This window comes from Symphalangus syndactylus, chromosome 4 (genome assembly GCF_028878055.3).
Source record: "Symphalangus syndactylus isolate Jambi chromosome 4, NHGRI_mSymSyn1-v2.1_pri, whole genome shotgun sequence".
Lineage (NCBI taxonomy): Eukaryota > Metazoa > Chordata > Mammalia > Primates > Hylobatidae > Symphalangus > Symphalangus syndactylus.
In genome coordinates, this window is record NC_072426.2 from 154,636,034 (window position 1) to 154,652,941 (window position 16,908).

Consider the following 16,908-nt stretch of genomic DNA (forward strand, 5'->3'; position numbering starts at 1 on the left):
TGCACCCACTGTTTGGCACTCCCTAGTGAGATGAACCCGGTACCTCAAACGGAAATGCAGAAATCACCTGTCTTCTGTGTAGCTCAGGCTGGGAGCTGTAGACCGGAGCTGTTCCTATTTGGCCATCTTGGCTCCACCCCCCTAACATTTTTTCTGTATCTTGAGTGGATATTGTATACCTACACATGCATGGTTATATCAAATCTAGTTTTTTTTTCTCTTTTCCTTAAAAATACTTTAAAACTCAAATAATTATAAATGTGTAAATAGAAGGATTACCGATAAAATGCAATTTATGTGAATTACCCAGTGTAATTATTAGGTATTTGTTGGCCCCTGTGTCAAAAATGCCCTTCTGTCTCCAGGTGAAGAGCTGCTTCCTTGGAAGAGCACCCTAAGGTTGGGTGGCCACTATCCTTTGCCTTGGCAGAACCAGCCACAAGGCCTAGGCACAACTCGCTGTGTTTGCTGACGGCCAACCTATCCTGGAGTTCCGGAGCAGCCTCCTGGGAAGACTGGGGAGCGGTGAGTACCCATGTGAGGCCAGCAGCTTTGATAGCTCTGTCTTCTGGAAGAGCTTATTTTCTGATATTCTAGTCAGTCCTGTCATTCTTTCAGACACACTTCTAGAAGGCTGTCAAACAACTACTTTCTCTCTTTATACTTATTCTGCACCCTGCCTATAGCCATAGTACTTCTGTAAATCAGTTACATCTTGCTATCTCTGTCTTTGTGCATGTAAGTGTGCAATGCTACAAATGGAAACTTGCAAGCAGAGAGAGACAGTGAAAGAGAGAGAGAGAGAAGGTGATTTTGTGTTTCTTCAACCTTACCATTGTATTTCTTTTAACATCAGTTAAAAATAGCTGTTATCAAGTGTCCAGCTGACAGGAGTCTTTGAAATCCAGTAATTATTAATGGGAATTTTACACAGAAGAGGTAGAAAATGTAAAATAGCGTTGGTTCATAAAACAGGAAAGATAAATATCACCAGGAAAAAAATCTATAACAAGGGTGTAGTGAACTATGTGAAGGAAAATCTGTTGTATGCTAGTGAGATTGTTAAATGGAAATCAAGGATATTGGCTGTGTTGATGAGCAAATTCTATTCATCTGCATAAAAGCAGTTTATTTCAGAAAATAGGATATGTAGATCTAATTTTTGTTGTTATACTATTGTTGGTCGTGGTGATTATGAATATATTACAAAGTTTTATAAAGACTGCAGCTTCACATTTTTTTACTGTGGGCATTTAAAGTTTTGTTTACTTGGAATTTTAAGTTTTTCTAAACATAATTATAATTTTATTAGACACTTTATAAACAAGAACTATAAAAAGTAGAAGAGCATAAAATTTTACTATTTGCTACACCATATACCCTCTGAATGTTCAACTATTTTAAGGTCTCTGACTAAAAAGCATCATATGATACCAGCAAAGATTGAAAGCAGAAACTGTATAGAACGTCTAAATGTCACAGGTGTTATTGGAAAGGAAATGAACTTTTTAATACATTTTATAGGTATTACATATAGCTAGAATTTTACACCATATTTTTACACTTTATTTTTTGACTTTGTCATCTATCACCTTTTCCAAATTGCCAAAAACTAAAAATACCCTTATGAAATTAAGAGCATGAATGATTTGGCAAATCAATATGGTACCGTTTTTCTCCTGTTGTGAAGGTGTATGATATATATCATTTTTCAATATTGCTGGTGGGTTGAGCCGACCTAACTACACACTGTGATCCTGAGATGTGGCTCCTGTCTGTCAACTTGGAATAGATTTAATTTGGAGTTACTACTTGGGCAGTCTAATTATTTCAAAAAGGAAGGGGGAGAAAAATGAGTAATAAGAGTATTATAGAAAACTATATTTTAACAAAAGTTGTAGTTGAAAGTTAGAAAGAAACATATAATTAGGGCCGGGTGTGGTGGCTCACGCCTGTAATCCAACACTTTGGGAGGCCCAGGCAGGCGGGTCACCTGAGGTCAGGAGTTTGAGACCAGCCTGGCCAATGTAGTGAAACCCCATCTCTACTAAAAATACGAAAAAATTTACCCGGGCCTGGTGGTGGGTGCCTGTAATCCCAGCTATTCAGGAGGCTGAGGCAGGAGAGTTGCTTGAACCCAGAAGGCAAAGGTTGCAATGAGCCGAGATTGTGCCCCTACACTCCAGCCTGGGCATGACAGAGTGAGACTCCATCTCAAAAATAAATAAATAAATAAATAAATAAATAAATAACAACATATAATTAATAAAGGAGTTAATTTTGTTTGGTATTTGGACCCCCAAATCAGTCTTCATTTTCTTTCATTGACAACATTCATTAAGTTCTGCAGAAATTAAATAGAATTAAGAAACAAATTCCTTTCAGAGCGAAATGATATGGCACATTCGTAGTCAAAAGCTTGTCATTCTGCATATTTTTAAGTAAATTATCATTAAACTACTATTTAATATCTAGGAGAAATGATGCATTTAAATGTTATCTTTATTTCCTTAGAAAATATTACATTAACAGGTTAAAGAATAGCATCCCTTAGCACAGAAAAAAACTTAAGCCCTTGAAAGTTATGAATATCCAAATTAAGTTCAGGTGTATACCTGTGTTTTGTCTGATGATGTCGCTATAGCAACATTTATAATCAAATGTGTCATTTTAATAAATATAATTAATGATACAATGGGTTCTATTCTTTATGATAACGTTTTTGGAGTAGCATCTGAGTATTTGCTCCGTATAACTAGGGTAAGTAATAAGGTCAGTATTACATGCCTGAGTAATATTCATTGCAAACACTTTCGGTGTAGTTTTGCAGAAATAAAACAACTTGTGAAGGAACACCACCATTTTCTTCCTAGGGACAGAAGGATTTTTAAATGAAAAGAGCATCTGCTCCTTTTCCGCCTAATAATTTTATTATCTGCTGGATCAAGGTCATTTGCTATGAAACAAGGAGAAGTGTGTGGCCGTTCGTTATCATTTTACTTATCTGAGTGTTTGCGTATCCAATTCAGAATGTGACCTGACTTGTTCACATGACACCAGTTCCTCATACTCTTATGTCATCATTTAAATTCCATTTCATGTTTTGACAACCTTCCTCAGTAGAAGGCACAGAACACACCAGTCTGCAACTCTTGAATCTTCATTCTTAAACCTACATGCACGATTCTAGAACTAATGTTTTCATAACATGTGGTGTCACTGAGGAGAATGAAAAATCTCACTTTGAATATGCTACTGTAATAATTTTCACTTGTAAGCTATAATTGATCTGAACGATGGCAACAAAAGAAATGCTTAAGAAAAGTAATTTTAGTCCTCAGTTAACGAAGTTTAATGTAAGCAGCATTCTTTGAGGTTACACATACTTATGTGCCAGGGATCGTGTTTCCAGGTGTTGGGGGTCCTGGAGCTTACATCTACACTGTGCTATCATCACAATTTGTTCTCAGTGATGAAAAAACTAAAGTCCAACATTTTACCTGAGTTTACATGTAACAGGCCAAGCAACCATCATTACAGAGGGTAAGGTTGGGGGTTACGTAGAGGATGTAATATTTGAGCAGACTTAAAGCTTGAATTAGCAACGTAAGGAGGAGTGGGTATTTTAGGCAGTGGAAAGGACATGGACAAAGTTCCTGAGCCGAGGAACTGCCTGGCATTCTCATGGAACTGAAAGGAACCCAGATGTCTAGAGCACAGACTGCAAATAGAGAAAAAAACAGGAAGAGAACATACCGGTGCAATGCACGAAGGACAGGTCACACAGGGCCTTGCAGACACCATTAAAGAAATTTGATCTTTCCTCCAAGTTCAGTGAGAAACCATTAGAGGAGTCAAGGTAGGAGAGTGATGAGGTCAGATTCCTATTAAAAATTATCACACTGGTCGATGCATGGAGAACAGAACAGATGTAGAAAGGAAAGGATAGGAAAGACCAATCTGGAAGATTTTACGCCGGTTGAGGAAGAAGAAAAGAGTGAAGGTGTAGGGGTCTGAGGAGGAACTGGAGACAAGTGCATGGGTTCCAGCTGGATCAGAAAGAGAATGGACTGGGTGGGTTAAAGATGAGGAAGAGAAGGGCCAACAATGACTCTCATATTTCTGGATGGAGAAAACATGGCAATGTTCCTTGTTTTTATGTTCAGTTTGAAGTGGATGCGAAATACCTAAGATGCATATATCCTGAAAAAAGTTCGGTTTGTAGTTTTGGAACTCAGAAATCTGGGCCAAAGACCTAAATTTATAGACATTGACTTTTAGATTGAAGCCAGAATAGTGAATGAGATTGCCCAAAGAGAGAACATAGGGAGATATTTTTAAGATCTTGAACAGAAAGCAACCTGAGGGACTTGAAGGGGCACCTTGGAGAGGAGAATGAATGAGAAGAAACAGCCAGAGAAGTGGGAGGAAAATCTTGAGAGTCGGCAACATGGAAGCCAAGGGAAGAAGAGGGCATTTCAATACGGTGAGATGAAGATTATGAAGTATCCCTTGAATTAAACAACAGTAACATCATTGGTAGCCATTGCAACAGAGTTTTGACAGAGGAGTGGGCAAAATCCATATTGAAGATGGTTGTTCTATGGATGATAAAGAATAGAACTGACAAACACATACAACTGCTTCCAAAGTTGGCTGTGAAATTGAACAGATAAGTAGGAATGTATATGGGAAATTGTGAAGTAAAAGGCAGTTTTTAAAAATGTGATATGGTTTGGCTGTGTCCCCACCCAAATTTCATCTTGAATTGTAGTTCCCATAGTCCCCATGTATTGTGAAAGGGAGCTGGTGGGAGGTAATGGAATTGTGGGGGAAGTTACCCCCCTGCTGCTGTTCTCGTGATAGTGAGTGAGTTCTCAGGAGATCTGATGGTTGTGTAAGGGGCTTTTCTCCCTTTTGCTTGGTACTTCTTGCTGCCACCACATGAAGAAGAACATGTTTGCTTCCCCTTCCACCATGATTGTAAGTTTCCTGAGGCCTCCCCAGCCAGGCTGAACTGTGCATCAATTAAATATCTTTCATCTATAAATTACCCAGTCTCAGGTATGTCTTTATTAGCAGCATGAGAACAGAATAATACAAAATGATAGTTTAAAATTCCTGAGAAAATGCTGAGATGACATCCAGCAATTTTGTGCAGAGCATAGTCCTAAAAAGGAAAAGGGCTAACACTTTCACTTAACAGAAAAGAAAAGAGGAAAGCATAGATACTAATGCCAAAAGACTTCTTTGGTTTGGTGGCAAGATATCGAAGTACTTGTATGAAGGAAGATAGTCTTGAGAGCAATGGGAAAATGTGAAGTCATAGGCTTGAGCTAAGTAAAGAATGTTTGAAATAATCATGGCATTCAACAAAAAAGAGAAACTAGAGAAATATACAGTGGGATTGCCCAGCATTACTGAGAGGTTATTAAGGTTGATGACTGTAAGTATTTAGAGTGCTGAAAGATTTTCTCCAGAAGCTCTAGAGCAGGAAAACTCAGATCGTTGTTATTAATTCATAATGGAATTCTCCAAATAGCTGTGCAAGAAACAAAGGTACATGAGACTGCAAGATGATGACAAAGGAGTGATTGACAAGTGAGGCCATGGGTATTAACCAAGGTAGGAAACAAAGCAAAGACAGGAAGTGTCTGGTGTAAAGGTCCTGATGGAGTCAAATAATAGGCTTAGTGAGAATAACTGAGCAAACAAGCTAGGTGGAGGGAAGCTGGGGGAGGGACAGCAGATCATCCGAACTCTATATTTCAATGTGCAGTTTTAGGAATGGGCATCCTGTTTTGTGACACTGAGAGAGGATAGTTGAGGTGGAGTGGAGGACAAGGTCACTAAGAATGTGGATATGAAGACATAGTGAGGCCAGATAATGCCATCCGAAGACAGAAGTGATTGGGATGGAGACAGCCAGTTGCCAAACTCTTAAGGAAGAGTCATGTGAAAGTTGATAGCAAAAACACAAAGTCAAGGGAGACATAACTAGCGCACAAGACTCAAAGCGTAGTTCCCCCTGCCCACCCAAAGAGGATGAAGAGATGATGTACTGGACCGAATGTGGACCAGCATGCAAAGCAGGGATGTTCATAAGTAGCGCTGTTCTATCCTGCATGGTTAGAGAGGAAACAGCAAAGTCTTCAGTCCAACCAATAACCTCCATTAGTCCTGTAGGGATGCCTGAATTTTTTATAACAGTCAGGTCTTCAGGAACTCCCCTTGGCCAGCACGGGAAGGCTCCAAGTCTTACAAGAAATGCACAGGAGACTCTTTGGCACAGTGATCAGAAGGTCCTGGGTTTAAAATGTGGCTCTGCCACTGTGGTGTATTCTAGCTAACAATCATGGGCATGTTCATTAACACTCTGCACCTTTTGACCGCTCATCTGTAAAATAGGAATAAAAATAAGAAGTTCTAATGTCTGATTGTAAAGATTAATGGAAGTAATGTCTGTAAAACCAGGCTGACATTACCTGTTGCATGTTAAGTATTTAATAAGTAGGATCTAATGGCATAATTATCATTATTAATGTCATGGAACTCATATACTAATATTTTAAGCTCAAATAACTTTACAAGGCTTCCTGAAGCAAATCACACTATCTCCTGCCCTATAACATTCTACATCGTGAAATGCCCTCAAGGTGCCCCTTATTCTACATCTGACTGGCACATTATCTTAAACTGGTTTAATATACAGTCATGCACCACATAACAACATTTCAGTCAACAGTGGACTGCTGTTTTTTAATGTTATAATGGAACTTAAAAATTCCTGTTGCCTAGTGGTAGTGTAGCCATCATAACATCGTAGTGCAATTACTTTAAGCTTTAAATAAATCTAGGGTAGCCTAAGTGTACAATGTTAATAAAGTCTACAGTAGTGTGTAGGCATATCCTAAGACTTCATGTTCACCCACCACTCACTGACACCCACAGCAACGTCCAGTACTGTAAGCACCATTCATGGTAAGTGCCCTATGCAGATGTACAATTTTTTTTTTTACCATTTGTATATCATTTTTATACCTTTTTTTCTGGTGTGCCTGTTCTATGTTTTTTGTACCATTTTTTATACCTTTTTTCCATTTTTATACACTTTTTTTTCTGGTGTGCCTTTTCTATGTCAGATACAGAAATCCTTACCATTGTGTTACAGTTGCCTACAGTTCAGTAGAGTAACCTGCTGTACAGGTTCGCAGCCTAGGAGCAATAGGCTGTGCTTTACAGCCTAGGTGTGTAGTCAGTTCTACCTACTTTTGTATGGTTAGATACATGATGTGATTAGATTAAAGGTTTGTTTAAGTACACTGTATGAAGTTGGGGCGTCAACAAAATCACCTAAGGATAGGATTCTCAGAACACATTCCCATCATTAAGCAATACATGACAGTATGCCAGCCCCCAAATTATTCTCTGCTCAATCTCCAGACACTGAACAAGTAACCTCATTGAATAAATCTTGTATCCCCCTCACCTGAAAGAGAACCGGGATCAGAGTAGGTGCTGAACAATATTTTAATTTAAGATGGTACAAAAAGAGAACTTACGATAGGTTACTAAAAGACATGTGGCTGGTTCTTTTCTTCTAAAAGTACTAGGTATAGCAAACCAATGCAAGAGAGAGGCAGCCTGTCAATCTAGAAAGAGTGAGGAGAGTGAGGTCCCCTTTCTTCATCCATTTTAAGTGCTGTTTTTTGTTACAGTGGTTTAGAGGGATAGACAATGATGTTACGACAATCAGTCTTCAAAAGAATATTTCTAGGTTCTAACGTCCCCACATGATGCCATGGAGCAGAGGTCTTACCAGCAAAATCTCAAATACAAAGAAAAGATGTTTGAGTAACATTTGACAAAGGTTTATAAAACATGAACTCCTCTAAACACATATTTAAAAGACTTAGTATTTCAAAGTTTAATATTAGATTAGTATTCAAGGGAATCACTTTTTAAGATGTTGAGTCCAATAGGAAACCAATCATGTGAGCAAAACTTCAGTCTTTTAAAATTGTAATTAAATTAAAGATTATCTGGTTGCTTGTATATACTGTAAGTAATATTGGTGCTAATCTGATGGAACAAAGCATTATCAGCTGTTGAGGGTTCAGTGGGGTGTCAAGGTATTTATTCTTTAATATATATTAATGGCATTTAAAAAAATCTCAACAGAGAAAAGAAGCTCAAGATTCTGAAAGTGGTGGATTCAGCTTTTTTCTATATTAATGGCAGGTTGTCCTAACAAGAGAATCAAGTGAGATTATAGAATGGGGGCATTCCCAACAATAGAAATCAGCTATATTAATAGCTTTGATAGCTAAATCACTGTTCTCACAGTATAGTGGGAAGGGCAAAGGTAGCCAGCTTTCACTGAGCATGTCTCTTAACCAAAGAATCTTCTGGACACTATGTGGCATATTTCATTAAATCATCATTCAGTAATTATTGTTCCCAATTTTCACATTGTAAAAATATGATACTGAGAAAGATTTACTTGGTAATTATATATATATATATATATATATATATATATATATATATATATATATGGGTGTGCGTGTGTGTGTGTGTGTGTGTGTGTGTATGAAGCTATTAAGTGACAGAGTTGAGGTCTGAATTCTGTCAGATGTCAAAGCCAGTATTCTGATCCCTGATGTATAAAACCTCAATTTATCCTTCGATTATCTAGAGAGCCCTGGACCATTAACCTATTCCTTGCATGTTCTTAACCGATTTGTTCTGATGTTGACATAACACAGATAAGGCAGTTAAGAGTTTAAAACCAAGGAATGAACACATGATTTATGAGGGCTTAGAAAATTCAGCAGAACTACTAAAACAACTTTTCTCAAAATTTGTCACTTTATTTTGATAGCTTTTAGGTTGATCAGGAGGCAGGACTCTGAGCTAGTATCACTATACCAACTCTTCTATCATGATAAACTTGTGAGCAAGATGAGTAAATGGGAGCTAGTTGATAGTGGAGATGGGCAATACTGGTGCTGTGATTATCTATTCAATACTTGTATTGATGAATTGAGTGAAGATTAGATATATAAATAGGTAAATTATAGAATTTTTAGAGGAGGATTTAAAAATGCATAAAACAGATTATTAAAAATTTTCTGTTTACAATATTTTAGAAAATATTTTGAATGAATAATGTACTAGAAATTTTTACATTTAAAAAATCACAAGACTACATTTATAATTGCAAGTCTACATTCTCTAACTTCTCTGAATAAATACAAAATTTAATTAAGAACTATCCATAGAATGGTAGACATTTGGAATAGAAAATTACCCTATATAGTTCACCTCTTTCACTGGAGTAATTTATTTGTGGATTGAACACTCAGTAGAGAAATTTTTGCACATCTAAGACACAGCATCAACCAGAAAGTCTTCCTCTAGAGGAAGTCTCTAAAAGTATTAGAGTTCCTAGATAACTTAATTGGTCATGAAACAAAACACTGCAAAGAAAGCAAATTAAACCTAACAGGGAGAGTTTATTCTAAGTTAGTATTTTATGTTAGAAAAACCTGATTTTAAAATAGTGAAAGTGGTATTTCAAAATGATTTATATTTATTAATAATTTCTTAATATTTAATACCATATAAAAAGGTAGATGACAAATGGACTCTATAGGCACTTAAACTTGGTGATACAACAACTCCTTCAGTGAGTGGCTTAGTATGAAAGACAAGGGGCAATGTAAACAGAGACATCAGTATGTTTCCCTCAAGTTTAAAATTAGTATTTATTTTGGAAGTTTCAGTCAACTTCATTATTCTCTCTCCTTCTTGGTAGTCATTTTTTTTTTTGTTTGGGGCTCTCTCGATTAAACCCTGTCGCTTCAGGGGAAGTTCAAGAGAATAGTGCATTATTGATATTACCGAAACAGTTGTTACTGATCAATATGTTTTGAACCACATACAGAGTATATCTTTAAGGACATAATTCATCAAAAACAGGCTTACTGGAGCTCCTCATACTATTTTCATTGATTTTTTTCCTCTCTAGGAAGACATGGTAGATAGTCTATATGTGACACAAGAGTTATATTCAAAATAAAGAAGTCAGGTAGTCAATTACCAAGAAAAAAATCAAATATAAGGGTTCTAAAAGAGGAATACAATTGAATTTAAATTCTTATTCTCACATTTTAGTATCCTGCTCAGATTATATAATCAGATGACCTGTAATTATTAAAAAGGTTTCACATAAAGAATACCAGATTCTAGGTGTGAATTTCATTTGTGACTCGCTATGTGAAATAGAAGTATTTCTATAGTATTTAGTTTTCCTATTACCACTACATAGCTTATTTTTAAATTTAAAATTAAGTATACATATACATTGCTTGATACTGTATGTGTTTTATATACTTGTCTGTTAAGGCAAATTTTAAAAGAACTAGTGGAGTTCACACTGTAAGATGTCCTAAAGTAATTCCTATTGTACCGCAAACAATTGGTTTATAAAGGGAATAATAACCTTCTAATCTTGCAAATCTGTATCCTCATATATAGTGTTAGCTTAAAAATCAAGATAATACATTCTTTTCAGTATTCACAAAGAATCTGAAATGAGGGTTAAAGGAAAGTAGTATGTCTTAAATTGTTTTACAAGATAGAATATTACTGCTCATCAGATAGGAGAAAAAACTGATCTTTGAGTGAGGTTTTTTGCTTTTAGAACAGTGAATTAGTGTAGATATTTTAGGTCACGATTTGCATTTTAACCTTAATATCTGCCCTAGTAGTCCATTATTCTAACTTTCTCATTAAAGGTGAAACCCAACCCATCCTTGCTGTAAACTGCTTGGGTGAAACGTCCTCTTGGATGGTCATAAATAAATGCTTTTTGAAAAAACAAGAGATGCGTGCATAGTAGCTACCTGTGACAACTTGCTCAAATAGCCGTGGAAGGCAAGAACAGTTTACCTTGCATATTCTCTCTCTCCTGGTCCAACCTTAATTTGAGATCTTATGACCACTTGGCCTCCCCACTCTTTCCTCAAAACTCCTTATTAATCCAATCCATCTGATGCATTACTCCAGTATAATATAGTCTTCCATAAAGATTTTCTTGCTTGCATGGTGATACATTGCTTTGTATTTTACTGAGTATTATTTCATCAAATCCATATATGTGATGTATTTATTCATGCACCAATGAATGGGCTTTTAAGTTGTAATCAGTTCCCTTATTTTGAATAAAGATGCCCTGAATATTTGAGTACAATTGTTGGTGCAGACATGTATTTTCATTTCCATTGAGTAAATACCTAGAAAGTGCTATTTCTTTGTCTTATGGTAAGTACATACTTACCCTTAAGAAACTGCCAAATTACTTTCCAAAGTTGCCTTAGCTTGGCATTTGAATGAGGAATATATGAGATTTTTATTTGCGCCACATTTTCATGAAAACTAGGTATTGTCAGTCTTTTCAGTTTTAGTCACTCTAAAGGTTGTATAGTGGTATCTGATTATGGTTTTAATTGGCATATCCCTAATGACTAAATACATTGAATATTTTTTCACGTGTTTATTAGTTATGGGATATCTTCTTTTTAAAGTACCTGTTCAACTCCTTTGCCCATTTAAAAAATATATTAATATTTATTATGGAGTTCTTTCTATATATTCTGCAAGTAATTTTCCCAGAGCGTGACTTGCCTTTTCGCGTTCTGAAAAGTGTCTTTTGAAGAGCACAAGTTCTAAAATTGATTAGGTAGACTTCATCGATTTTTTTTATGATTTGAATCTTTGATAACTTATATAAGAAATCTTTCTCTATTTCATAAAAATTTTCTCCTATATTACCTTCTAGAATTTACATAATTTTGGTTTTCATATTTAGATTTTTTATTCATTTCAGGTTACTTTTTGTAAATGATATGAGGTAACAGTCATTTTTTTACATATGGATATCCAATATTTCCCACATTACATGTTGAAAAGTATACACTTTCCTCACTGGATTATCTGGGATCAGGAATTGGCCACATAAGATGGATCCTATTTGTAGACTCTATTCTGTGCCATTGATCTTTATGTCTGTCTTCATGCCAACATCACATAACCATAGTTTTATAGTAAATTTTGAATTAGGTACCATCGATACTCCCATTTTGCTTTTCCTTTGAAAATTACTTTGGCTATTTTTGCTCCTTTGCATTGCTATATAAGTTTTAGAATCTTCTTTTTAACCTCAAAAACCTGTTGAAATTTTTATTGGCATATCGTTAAAATATAAATCAATCTGGGGAAATTGACACATGAACGATATTGAGTCTCCTGATCATGGTATCTCTCTTCACTAATTTGCACTTCACTTACCTCTCTTCACTTTTCTTCATTCAACAATGTTTTGCAGTTTTTGATATAAAGATCTTGTATGTATTTTAGTCAGTTTATCCTTACATATTTCATGACATTTGTTGCTACTTTAAATGGTATCGTAGTATAAATTCCATTATTAAATTGTCCCAAATACATAGAAATACAATTGACATTTGCAAATTGACACGGTATTCTGCAATGTGATACAATTTACTTATTAGTTCTATGAACTATTTTGTAAATTCCATGGGAAAAGTGAATAGATAACTTTGCAATGTGTGAATAAAGACAGTTTTAATTCCAATTTCCAAATGTTCTAGGGTAAAAATATGAGTAGAAATGGACAAAATAGACAACCTGCCTTATTACTGATCTTAGGGAGAAAGCATTCCATCTTTCACCATTAATATGACTTTATCTGTAGGTTTACTGTAGCCAGCACATAGTGGAGTGTTGATTTTTGTATTATCTGATGATTTCTGCCTTTTAATTGGTGCTTATTTTTCTTTATAAATTTTTCTTTATATATTATAGCTTATAAAATATATTTAATGTCATTATTGATACAACTGGGTGAAAATCTAATTTACTGTATTTTGCCATTGGCCCAGATATTTTTTCTTTTGTTTACCTTTTTTTTCTGCTTTAATTTGAATTAAATAAGTATATTCAGTATCCCATTTTATCTGTATTACTGCCTTACTAGCTATAGTTCTTTTATTTTTTTTTTTTCATGGTTATTCATGGCTTACAATGCCCACAGTTAAATTACCACAGACTCAGTAACATGCACCACTTCACCTTTCATGTAAGAAACTTGCAACAGTGTACCTTCATTTCCTGCCTTCTTTCTTTGCAGGAATGTTGTCATACATTTTACTTTTGCATACGGTATAAACTCCATAATGCATCGTTACTAGGTTTTATTTTAAAGAGTCAGTTATCTTATAAAGAGATTAAAATTTTTTAAGTTTATTTTCTATATATTACATAGCATAGCTATGTTTCTGTTATCTATGTCCATTCAAATTTCTGACTTTATGATTTTCCTCTTGCTTGATAAGCATCTTTTAATAGCTTTTGTAATGCTGATAATGAATTCTCTCAGATTTTGCTTATCTGAAAAGAAAAAGCTTCATTGTATCACACTATTGGAAAAAATATTTTCACTAGAAATATAGAATTCTAGGTTGACTTGATTTTTGTTTATCTTTTTTTTTTTTCTGGGATAGAAAGATCTTGATCTTTGTCATCCAGCTTTCATAGCTGCTGTCGCAAAGTCCATTGTAATTCTTACCTTTCTTCTGCTACACCTGTGTGTTTTTTTTCTCTGTCTGCTTTTAAACCTTTTCTCTTTATCGTTGTTATTTAGCGATTTGATTATTTTGTGCCTTGGTGTGGTTTTATTTGTTTATTGCATTTAAAATTGATTGGGTTAATTTGATGTGAGGAATTATGATTTTCTTCAAATCTGGAAAATATTTTAGCCATAGTTTCTTCAAATATTTTTCTATTCTGCCCCTGCTTACTGGAACTCTGTTACACGTATGTTAAATAGCTTCCTCTACATGTCATTGATGCTCTGCTGATTTTTCCTCAGTCTTTTCTTTCTGCACTTCATTTTGGATTATTTCTATTGCTACAATTTCAAGGTCAATATTTTTTTCTATTGCAATGTATTATCTGCTATTAATCCTATCCAGTTTGTTTTTCATCTCAGATATTGTACTTTTCATCTTTAGAAGTTCCATTGGGTTTCTTTTCTCTATGGTTCATGTTTATCCTCATCATGTTTGTGTTTTCTTCAACATCCTTGAGTATCTGGACTATATTTATAATAGCTGTTTTAATGTTCTTTCCGGATAATTCCATCTTCTCTCATGTCTAAATCTGTTGATTCAATGGCTTGATTATTCTCCTGGATATGAGTCATGTTTTCCTGCTTCTTGGTATGCCTAGTAATTTTGAATTGAATGCCAGACATTATGAATTTTACATTTTTGGATTCTGGACTCTGTTCTATGTATTCCTTTCCAACAAAAGTATTGGGCCTTGTCCTGGGTACAGTTCAGTTACTTGGAATGGATTTGACTGATTTGCTTTTATGCTGTGATAGAGAAGGTCCAAAGCAACTTGATCCAGGGCTAATTTAACCTCAATATTAAAATGATATCCCATTTGAGAAATGTACAAAATTCTTTATGTGTTATGATGTCTTTCCTTTTAGATGGCCAGAACAGAAGCTCTTAGGAACTCTGAGTAATAGCTGGGAATTTCCAATAGTAGTACTTTGGGTAATTTCCTCTTATTCATGTATAAATTAAAGATCCAGGGGACGGGACCCATTTGCCAACCTCCAGAGTCCTTTCCATTTCCCCGCCCTGCATGTCAGGCTGCCTTGGTCTCCCTGAACTCAGTTCTCTGTCTCCTACACCAGCAAGGTGGTTTGGCTCTTCTGGGGTTTCACTTCCTGTGCTGTGGCTTGAAAACTGCCTCCAGGCAGTAGCTTGGGACAATCTTAGGACTCACTTCTTTATTTCTTTTCTCTCAAGGATCAGAATCCTATGCTTGCCATCATCCAACGTCTGAAAACTGTCTTTTCAAGTATTTTGTCTGGTTTTCAGATTTTTTAAAGGCAGCATGATATATCTGGTCCATGTTATTAAATTGTTCCCAGAAGTAGAATTTTTTGTTTGTCTCTTTGAGTTTTTTTCCTTCCGAAACATAACTCATGTGTCATTCCCACTGGGAAACTCCTACTGACCACATTTTTCCAGCTGAGTCAAGTTCCCACTCTGTGCATTTCCATTTGTAGGGATTCCATCAATTATGACACTGATTTTCCACTGCATGCTGAGTGTTGGTTTACTTTTCTGCATCACTATATAATGGGAACAATTTAATAACATGGACCAGATATATCATGCTGCCTTAAGGGTAGGAACTGGCACGTATTTATCTTATTCATCCCTGTGGCCTCAGTACTAGTGCATCACCTGTATTGGGTTGAATATATCAAATGTACCATCCACAACAAACAAACAGCTTGAATTATCCTGTCTTTTCTTCATAGTAAGCACATATATCTCATCTTGGTATTCAAGACCATTGGTAACGTGACATAATTCATTATCGTAGTCTGACCTCTCTCTACAAGAGCCTTATGGTCAGCAAAGCTTAGGCCCACCATTTATAAAAAACAGCATAGCCCTCCCACCCCTGGCCCTTTTTTAATGCAATTTCTTCCACCTGGAATTTCCTTTTCCACCAATCCTATCTATCAAAATTATTTTCTTTAACATCCATGTCAAATACCACATCCTCCCTGATGCTTACGCTGGTTGACCAGAGTTTGTAATGTCCTTGCAACTTATTTACCCTGGTCATGTGTCCTATTTTATCTTGCCTGTTGTATACATTCTCTCTGTTTTATCGTGGTCTATGCATTTCCCATACCGTGAATATTTCCTATTCCATCATATTATTCCATGGCTGCATTAGGCTTACTTACAGCCCTACCCAATTCACCTATCTTCACTCAACTGGATGTTTCTCTCTTTAAGGTAAAAACTATGTGTTTCTTTTATTTAAGAGCTATATTTAAAATAGTAGGCATTCAATAAGTATTTATTTAATAAAACATGGATATCAATTTTAAAAGATTTTTGTTGTTGTCATTGTTAGCAAATTTCTTAGTGTACTAGCTTTATTGAGATACGGTTCATAAACCATAACATTTACCTTTTTTGAAGTGGACAATTCAGTGGTGTTTAGCATTTCCACAGGGCTGTGCAACCATCATCCCTATCTAATTTTAAAACATTTGTATCACCCTCCCATAAAAACCCTGTAGTCATTAGCAGTCACTTTTCATCATTTTCACCTCCCCCAGTCTCTGGCAGTGATGAATCTACTTTCAATGTCTGTTGATTTGCCTACTCTGTGTAGTTTATATAAATAAAATCATACAAGACCTGGTCTTCTTTGACTGGCCTTTTGACTTAGCATAATGATTCCAAGGTCCATCTGTACTGTAGTATGTAGCAGTACTTTTTACTCCTTTTATTGGCAAGCAATACTCCACTGAATGAATATACCACGTTTTGTTTATCCATTTATAACTTGATGGACAGTTGAGTTGTTTCTAATTTTGGACTATTATGAATAATGCTACTATGAACATCTGTGTACAAATTTTTGTGTGGACACATGTTTTCATATATCTTAGATATATTTCCAGAAGCAGAATTACTGACTCACATGGCAAATCATTGCTTACCATTTTGAAAATATGCCAAACTCTTTTCCAAAGTAGCTGTGTTATTTTACAATCCACCAGCAATATACAATGGTTCCAACGTCTTCATATCCTCACTAACAATTGTCATTGTCTGTCCTTCTTATTTTAGCCATTCTGGTGGGTATGTAGTGGTGTCTCATTGTTTTCACTTGCCTTTACCTAATGACAACTGGTGTTAAGCATCTTTTCAGGTGGTTCTTGATCATGTGTATACCTTCTTTTTGAGAAATGTCCATTTAAACTCTTGACCC

At 35.5% G+C, this 16,908-nt stretch overlaps 1 protein-coding gene across 1 annotated transcript in view; it reads left to right on the forward strand.

Moving 5' to 3' along the window:
• Positions 1-16,908, forward strand: part of TENM3 (teneurin transmembrane protein 3) — a 2,305,387-nt gene that overhangs the window by 963,207 nt on the left and 1,325,272 nt on the right. Inside the window, exon 7 of the mRNA XM_055276480.2 lies at positions 366-525. The gene's annotated coding sequence lies outside the window, so the exon portion shown is untranslated. The remainder of the gene's footprint in view (positions 1-365; positions 526-16,908) is intronic.